Source organism: Lissotriton helveticus, chromosome 3_2 (genome assembly GCF_964261635.1).
Source record: "Lissotriton helveticus chromosome 3_2, aLisHel1.1, whole genome shotgun sequence".
Taxonomy (NCBI): Eukaryota; Metazoa; Chordata; class Amphibia; order Caudata; family Salamandridae; genus Lissotriton; species Lissotriton helveticus.
Window position 1 is genome coordinate 214732673 of NC_136062.1, and position 9231 is coordinate 214741903.

At 50.7% G+C, this 9231-nt stretch overlaps 1 non-coding gene across 1 annotated transcript; it reads right to left on the minus strand.

Annotated features, from left to right (window-relative positions):
- Positions 1 to 1992: 1992 nt before the first annotated feature.
- TRNAA-CGC (transfer RNA alanine (anticodon CGC)) lies at positions 1993 to 2064 on the minus strand. Its single transcript has one exon. It is a non-coding gene; the product is annotated as a tRNA-Ala (tRNA).
- Between the last annotated feature and the right edge of the window lie 7167 nt (positions 2065 to 9231).

The window sequence follows — 9231 nt, forward strand, 5'->3', positions numbered from 1 at the left end:
GTTGCATTTAGGACATCTAGATGCTGTTCCACTCCCCAGTTTAGACAGTTTATACGGGGTCCAGTAAACCCTATGAAGGCAAAAGAGGTGGTTCCGCCTAAAATTTGCGGGTCGAACTGTGGAATATAGTATTTCACAAGATACTTGCTATAAGTCTTGAATCTGTTCTCCATGGGTCAAACATAAAGTAACTTCCTGTTTCTGCGAGCCATATGCCTCAGCCAAGCAGGCTAAAGAGGAAGAGGAAATATAACATTTCCCTGTAACCTTTAAATTCGGAATTATATTTTGCAGTAAATTTAGCTAGTTCCTCTGTTCAAATTATGTTCTGAATAAGTGATGTCACTCAAGAGGTGAGAGATTAAGGGCCTGGACATAAACAGAAAGGAAATTGCTGTTCAGACACGGGGGTGTCCAGGAACAGGCACATATTTCTTCTGTTTAGTGTGGTTTTATCATGTTTGTATTCTAATTCAAGTGCACTCTGTGCTTTATTTTTGTTTTCAACATTTTTTACTTTTTACATATTGATTTTAGTTTGTAAATTCAATTGAACTCAATTTCAGAAATGTATCGAAACTTAGTGCCGCAGATGCAGTGGCACAGAGCTCTGTTGGGCTATTGCACCTTATTATGACTGTTTTCCCACCCAACAAAGGGGCAGAAGTGACTTAATGTTCCTTGCTGAAATTATGACTCACAGCACTCAAAGGACATCAGTAACAGGACTGGGGCGGCAATGTGGAAAATCCAAATCAACAGAAAAGTTCTAACTCGAGCAAAACAAAGGAAAAATAGGCCAATGAGATGCTAAGACGGATACACATACATTTCCAACAATGTTGCCAAAATACCATGCAACACATCTAGGCCACGCTTTCTTTTATATCAAGGTTTTTCTGACTCCAACTTGAATAACAGATCTTAGCTCAACAAAGCCTGGCTTCGTTTTCCCTTCCACACTCTTACACTATAGTTTCCGGTACCATAATCGTGACCAATCGAAATGAAGTTTAGAAAGTGATGCAGCTTGTTTACCAAAGCACAAGATGACACAGCTTTGAGAAACCTTGACCTGACTCTTGAACATAGTAAAATCCTTTCCACACTATTGACCCATTACCTCTACGTCCCTCGTCCTCGACCCAGTCATCACTCATGAGGTATTCCACAGGCAGGAAACAAAACAGGAAAAGCTTTTATGCTCCAGCCCCCCTCCTGCCAGGTGCTATATCACACCTAACCACCAGAAGCACATCCTGTTTTGTTTCCTGTCGGTGGATTACTTGATGGGAGACGCTGGGGTGAGTGCCAGGCGCTTACCTGCTTCGTTTGTCCTGTGGATCCTCCTCTGCTGGGCTCTGGGGGGCTCCCATGGACCGTCGTGGGATTCCTTGGAGTGGGGCTGCTGGGCTTCCCTTTCTCCTCCTGGGCTCAGGTGACCTATGCTGCTTAGCTTCGTGGGTCTTCCTGTTTCGTTTACTGCCCTGGTCTCTGTTCGCGCTGCTGGTGTGCTGTGGATCTTCCTCCTGCTGCTCGATGTTCTTTCCTGCTGGAACCACGACCGTGCAGGTAGGGATTTGGGGCTGTGAGCGCTGGGATGTTGTGGAGCGCGCTCCTCCCCTTTGGATTCCCCGATCTCGCCGGGGCCTCATTGTCTTGTGGGGGCCCTAGTGTTGGCTCCTGAGTGTGCCTCCGAGACGTGTTGTTCGCCCTGCTGCACTGGGGCGGTCGGCGGCGGTGCTTTGCCGGCTGTCTCGGCGGCGTCTTCCTGGGTTTGCGCACATGCGCATTGTCCTGTGTTGCACCAGTCGGCCGTGTTAGGTGCCGGGTGCTAGTGTAGGCGGGCGCCCGGGTGGGCTCCGGGCGCTCCGGTTCTTGGGGCCATTTCCTCGCTGGGCAGGGACATGCCTGTTCCGTGTTCGTGCACGGTTGCAAAAAAAATAAATGAATAAAAAATATGCCTAAGCCAGGATGCTGTACAGGGACTCCTGGAGATGCCGGGGATTGAACCCGGGGCCTCATACATGCGAAGCATGCTCTCTTCCACTGAGCTACGTCCCCTCTACTGCCCTCTGATGTTATTAAAGGGGTAGTTGCACGCAGGCTGTTTGGCCGCTGTTTTTCTTTTCTTTGTGGTTCCTTTCTTGCTGCTTTGTGCTTTGGAGCGTTGGTCATGGGCAATCTCCATCATGAGAGGAGGTATTCCTCTCCTGTACCTGCCTCCTCCTCCTGTGATGCGTGCTTGGAAGTGTGCTGATGCCCGGATTGGGCGCCTTCTTCTGGAGACTCTTTCTGTTATTAAGGCTAATCAGTGGCTTGCTGTTGGAATTTCTGCCTTTCTTCTGATATTTCCTCCTCTGATGATTCCGATGGGTCTTCGCTTGCTGCGGTTGTGCTGCAGGGCATATCCATTTCCAGGGAGCTCTTGCCTGACGTCCTTTCCCATGTGTGGGTTGACATGGGGTTTCCTGAGGATTCTGCGCCCAGCACTTCTCTGGATGTTCTCTTGCCGCAATTCTGATGGCCTGTTGCCTCTTCTCTGCCAGTGCATCCTTTTGTGTCCGTGGTTCTGTTGAAGGAGTGGAAGGACCCGGATCATTTCTCCGTGCCCAGGTTTATGTCCATGCTTTCTCCTTTGTAGGATATGGCGGACTCTTTGCCTGGTTCCATTCCTATGGATTCCTTTGTGGCCAGTCTTGTGGGTCGTCCTTCCATGTCGGATGATGATATTCTGATGGACGGTGTTGATAATAGTTGGATTCGGCTCCGATGGTGTCTTACGCCGCCTCTCACCTGGCTCTTCGTTCTGGGATTTATGGAGCCTATGTTGCCCAGTCTTTGCTGACCGGTTTCGAGTCCCTGTTTTCTGCTATGCAGGTGGGTGTCTGTTGTCCGGATTTGCTCGAGTCCATGGAGCGCCAGGCAGAGTTCCTGTCGGACATCGCGTTTGATTCTGTGAGGGCTTCTGCTATGTCCTGTGGCTCGTCTATTGCTGCCCGTCGTAACCTGTTGCTGCGGGATTGGAAGATGGACGCGGCCCAGCGTTCCATGGCTTTGAAGCTGCCCTTCACTGGTGCGCGTCTGTTTGGCGACTCGCTGGAAGAAAAGCTGCACAAAGTCATCTAGGAGCGCTAGCATTCTTTATCTTTTCGTGGCCTTCCAACCCGGGGGGTCCCTCCTTCTTGTGTGCCAGGATTTTTCGCCAGCCTTCCAGGTTTCAGCAGTCCTCCTTTCAGATTCAACGTGGCACTGGGCGTTCTTTCCCCCGGATATTTCAGAAGAAGTCCCTGAGGGGTGCCGAGTCTGGTCCGCAGTGTTCCTGACTGGGCCGCCCTTGGGGATGTTCTCGCTGGTGGTCTGCCTCTGGTTGGTGGGAGGCTTTGCAGGTACCTTCCTGCTTGGGGCCTGACGACCTCGGACAGATGGGTGCTGAATGTCTTGTCGAGGGGCTACCAGATCGAATATTTGTCCCCCCCCCTCCGGTGTGGTGGTGACCCCTTCTCCTCGGGATGCTTCCCTCCGTCTGGCCTTGTTGGAGGGGGTTCGTTCTTTGGTCAGCAAGCTGGCGGTTGTCCCGATTCCCCTGGCGGAGCAGGGGTTGGGCGTTTACTCCATCATCTTCGTGGTGCCAAAGATCACGGGGGTTTCCGAGTGGTCATCAACCTTCGGGGTCTGAACTTGTTCGTACGGAAGATCCCGTTCAAGATGGAGACCCGCCAGAAGGTTATTCCGTTGATCCAGTCGGGTTGGGTGTTCTCCACGCTCGACCTCCATATTGCGTATCTGCACGTCCCGGTGGCTGTGACAGATCAGCGTTTCCTGCGATTGTGCCTGAGGGGTTAGCGCTGGCAGTTCTGCGTCCTCCCCTTTGGTCTTCGGTCCGCCCCCCGGGTGTTCACCAAGGTGGTGGCTCCCTTGGTGGCCCATCCCCCTCTCCTGGGGGTGTCTGTGTTCCCGTATTTGGACGACTGGATGGTTCAGGCTCCGTCCCTGGAGGTCATGTCTCACCGACTTCACTTGACCATGTCTTCGCTCAGGGACCACGGGTTTTTGATCAACTTTCCCAAATGTCACCTGGAGCCTGCGTCCCGGAGGACCTTCATCGGAGCCGTGTTCGATTCTGTGTTGGGCAGGGTGCTCCTGCCGGACGCCCGGATTTGTCGCCTACAGTCCTTGCTGAGGTAGTTGTTGTCGCAAGCCTCGGCTCCCCTCCTTCGGTGGCTAGAGGTTCAGAGCCACATGGCTGCTTCTGTTTTCACTGTGCCCTGGGCCAGGGTTCATCTGCGGCCTCTGCTGTGACATGTGCTGCGGTGGGTCCCCTTTCCTGTCCTGGATTTTGCGGTTCCTGTTCCTGTGTCTCTGGATGTTGTGTCTGCTCTCCGGTGGTGGCTGGACCCCTCCCACCTTTCCGTGGGGATGTTGTTTCGTTTCCCTCCTCCTCTGGTTGTGACCACGGATGCCAGCGCCTCGGGCTGGGGCGCGACTCTGGCCCGTTGGGTGGTGCAGGCGCGTTGGCTCCCGTCGGAGTCTCGCAGGTCGTCCAACTGGAGGGAGCTGTCTGCAGTGGAGAGGGCGCTTCACTATTTTCATCTTCGTCTGGAGGGTTGCCATGTCCTGGTGCGATCGCACAACACAGTGACTGTGGCGTATCTAAATCACCAGGGGGGTCCCGCAGTTCATCCCTGAATCTGGTGGCCTGTTCCATCTCGGCTTGGGCGGAACTTCATCTTCTGGCCCTGTCTGCTCAACACATTCGGGGTGTGGACAATGTGGTGGCAGACTCACTGAGCCGGAGGTTTCCCTCGTCTCTGTCCCTGTGTCTGGCTCCCAAGTCCTTTCGGATGCTTTGCCTGAGGTTCGGGACTCCGGCTCTGGACTTGTTTGCCTCGGGGTCCATTGCCCTGGTGCCCCTGTTCTGCTCCAGGTCTCCGGAGGTGGGTGCTTGGGGGGTGGATGCCATGTCTCTCCTTTGGCCTCCTTGGCTTCTCTATGCCTTTTCCTCCCTTTCCTTTGATTCCTGCATTTCTGCTGAAGGTTCAGCAGGAGGGGGCTCAGGTGGTGGCAGTGCTGCCTCACTGGCCGAGGAGGTCCTGGTTTTCCTCTGCTGCTGAGCCTGGCGGTGGGGCCTCCTTGGCTTCTGCCCCGCCACCCCTCTCCTCTGAGGTCTCCGTCCCTCTTTCCGGTTCCCCTCACCTTGGCGGTTTGGAGGTTGAACGGTTGTCTCTTGGGGCCCGTGGTCTGCCCGACCACTTGATTTCGGTACTGCAGGCTTCTCGTGGGTAGTCTACCTTGTCTTCCTGTTCTGGGCACTGGTCTTCTTTTTCGAGGTGGTGTTCCTCCTCTGGTCTGTCACCTTCCTCTTGCCCTTTGTCTTCTGTTCTTCTGTTTTATCTGGATGGGTTTCAGAAGCGCTTTGCTTTATCTACCTTGCAAGGCCAATGGGCTGCTATCCGTGCCTTCTGGGACCCGGATTCCTTTCTTCCTTCTGATGGCTTGTTGGTTTCTCGCCTTTTTCGGAGTTTCTCTCTCTCTTCTCCTTCTATTCACTCTTTGGTGCCCCCTTGGGGTCTCTCCTTGGTGTTGGGGGTTTTGCAGTCTTCCCCTTTTGAACCTTTGGAGTCTGTGGACCTTAAGTTCATTCTTCTGTCCTCAAACGTGCCTTGTCCGTTTATGTGGCTCGTTCTGGGGTGTTTCGCTCTTCTATCTCTCTCTCCGTGACCTTTGGCTTGGCTGGTATGGGTAAGGCTGCTTCCAGGCTCACTTTGGGTCGCTGGATTAAGGCTGTCATCACTCTTGACTATCTTGGTGCTGGTTTGCCTTGTCTGGCGGGTGTCCAGGCGCGTTCCGCTCGGGCATGTCTGCCTCCTGGGCTGCTTACCTGGGTGTGTCTCTTGGTGTGATTTGTCGGGCTGGGACCTGGGCCTCCGAGTCCACGTTTGTGAGGCACTGCTGGTTGGGTTGTGCCTTGTCTGACCGGACCAGTTTTTGGTTGTGGGGTGTTGCGGGCTGTGGGGGTTCCCCCTCCGCTCTGATTTTGTTTGTTTATTGAATCTTTCTCTTGCTGCACTCCTTTGTGTCTGGTCTGTGTTTTGTTGTGTGTGCGTTGCCAAAGGCCTGTTTGGGCGTTGCTTTGGTATGCCTCATGAGTGATGACTGGGTCGAGGACGAGGGACGTAGAGGTAATGCTATGATTACGTATGGTAATCCCCATTACTCTTAGTCCTACTCGTCCTCGACCCAGTCATACTTCCCACCCTGCCTCCCTGTCCAGGCCTTTGTTGCTTTGTGTGTCAGGATGTGCTTCTGGTGGTTAGGTGTGATATAGCACCTGGCAGGAGAGGGGGAGGAGCTTAAACGCATTTCCTGTTTTGTTTCCTGTCTGTGGAATACCTCATGAGTGATGACTGGGTCGAGGACGAGTAGGACTAAGAGTAATGGGGATTACCATACGTAATCATAGCAATAATAGGCAGCAGCCATTATCACTTGAAAAACATAGTCGTTAACAAACTTTTTCTAGAAGTCTCAGTTCAGAAATGACCAAGAAATCATGTACAATGCGCCTGCCGAGTACCTACGCCCCCAGGTTAACTGAGGCTGCATGCCATGCTTTTACCAAAGGAACGAACGGCAAACGAACGCCCATATTTGTGTTTGGGCATCATTTTATGGTAATTCCACTTGATGCTAGTTGCCACATGGAACTAGTTATGGTCTTTACTATTGTCTGATACATTAATTTTATTTATTTGACCAGTAGACTTGCCCTTGTGTTTTCATTGTGCATATATAATTGAATGTCTATCAAGCCATGTGGTAAAAAACCAGAATGTGTTACAATTAAAACACAAGCTTAAGGAAAAGCCATCTAAAGTAACAAAAACAACACTGCTGTGCATGAAACCCAGCGATAGGAAGTAAATATACATTTTTGAAGTGGCAGCAAAATGGTAGAGGTTAACCCATGCAAAATGTAGGACAGTCAATAAAAACAGAAAAGACTTTCTGACAACAAGCCAAGATAAACGATTTTAATATTTGTGTTGAATGTGCTCTTCAGGGCTCACTTTGATCCAACCAGACCATTAGACCAGGAAACAAAGAAAAGTAAAAGGTGCGGAATTCAACAGCTCTTTGGGTCTTAGCAGAACGTTCTAGCGCAAAACGAAAAATGAATACACGGATATTAAGCAACAGTCCTGTAAGGTATCTTAAAACACATCAAAGAAGTTCTGAAGATTTGCAGCAGCTCAATACCCACACGCTTTAGAACGACACTGTTATAACTTCAAGGTAACCCATAATGTTGGGTCTTCCTTTCCAAATTAACCGATAATATCTATACAGGAAACTGTCCTCAAGGCACAGACGTAAGGAGATGGCGTCTGGATCACTCATTCAACAAGCATTGTTATAGCCGATAGGTCTTGCCTTTGGGACCTTGTAAGTGTTTAGCCATACAGCACATTATCCTGGGAGCTGTGCCGCAAGGGTTTGAAGAGCTATACAATTACTACACACTGAGTCATGCAGTGTGACTCAGGAATGCATGCTTGCCTCAGGAAACATTTATGAACATATTCCAACGCTATTTAATGCACAGAAAGACAAACAAGTACTTTGATGCAAGTCAACAGCACTATAACATTCTGGGGTCATTACGATGCCAGGTTGAATATCTTCCGCCTGACACCGCATTGGTCATGGGACCAACCGAGACCCGGTCAGCGGTCCCAACTGCCCCATTAGGATGCAACCGAACACTGTTCGGTCGCATTTCTATATTTTACTATGTGAGTATGCATTCCGGCTGTAAAACGTCTGTAAACCGGCTGTAATGCATGCTCCCAGAGTAAAAGCGGAGGTGCCTTTCATCCCTGCACCCTGTGGCAGGCACCTCAAGGTGCCTGCCACAAAGTGCAGGGACCAACTGGGGGGACACCATAGGTGTCCCCTTGGTCTCCAACCGGAGCCCATGTACCAAAGGGGGCCCTGCTCGGGCCCCTTAACATGCTTTCCAACATGGTTTCCATGTCAGACAGACCGACAAAGAAACCATGTCAGAAAGCGTGCATCATAATCTCAAGAGCGGAAAGAGCGTCCTATGAGATTACAGGCCGCATTCTGACTGTCGGATGGGCTCTCCGAGCCTATCGAAAGTCAGTCGGAATAACCGTCCGGTTTCCATTCCAACCACCTCCATGGTAATGAGGCGGTCGAAAAGGAAACTGAACGGCCCATTACGATGCGGCTGTAAAGGCTACAACTGTATGTCAGAGACTTTATGCGCTGCATCATAATCGGCCCCTCTGTGTGCGACTGTATCACTAGAATATTAAACAGCCCATGAACAAAAGCAGTGAAGCACTTTGCAATGGTGGACACGTCACATCTCTCCTCCCCAGGCCTCTATTCACCAGGCACCCTTTTTCAGAGTTTCTATTGAAAACACTGCTCGCACCATATGTTTACCAGCAAGCACCCAGCCCAGCCCTCTGTCCCAGCCCCCTGGGTATAGGACCACTGGACATAGCAACAACAACAAAATGCTCCCTTTTGTCAGGTAAAGGGGAAATAATGGATAAACAGGGACGGTGTCGTCATCACCTAAACTCCGGGCACCTAAAAATAAACAACTGACATGACCGTGTGTAATTTAACTGGTGCATTTGTAAAGCGCTCCAATACCTTCGGGTTAGTCGAGTTCACGCTCTATAAAAATGCAGCCAAAAAGTCATCTGACATTGTGTAATGTAACTAGCGCTTATGTAAAGTGCTACAACACCTACGGGTTGCTCGAGTTCACATCATATAAACACGCATCCGAGACAATACGACAGGAGTTTCACAAGCCTTGCCCTTATCTATGCTGCAAGGCTGGGATGCTGAAGAACCGGTGACCAAGGATCGCTAAAGCAACAAGCAGCGAAGCAAAAGAGGTTTGGGGAAAATCCTCGCACTTTGAAGTCAGAGAAAATTGCATCTGAAGCGTCTGACCTTTCATCTCGGTATTTGAATGGAACAGGGATATTAGGCATTGGGAACCAAAACTGAATCACGGAAGATGGGCAAACAGTCACGCAAGCAGGAATCAAAGAAAAAAATAGTCCCCCACATGAACACATAAAAACAGAAGCGTAATGTTAAAAGTAATTGGGCAGTGGTCTATAGGAGAAAACCAAACACAAAAAGGAGGGACAAAGAGGAAGGGTTAAAAGCTAGCAAGAA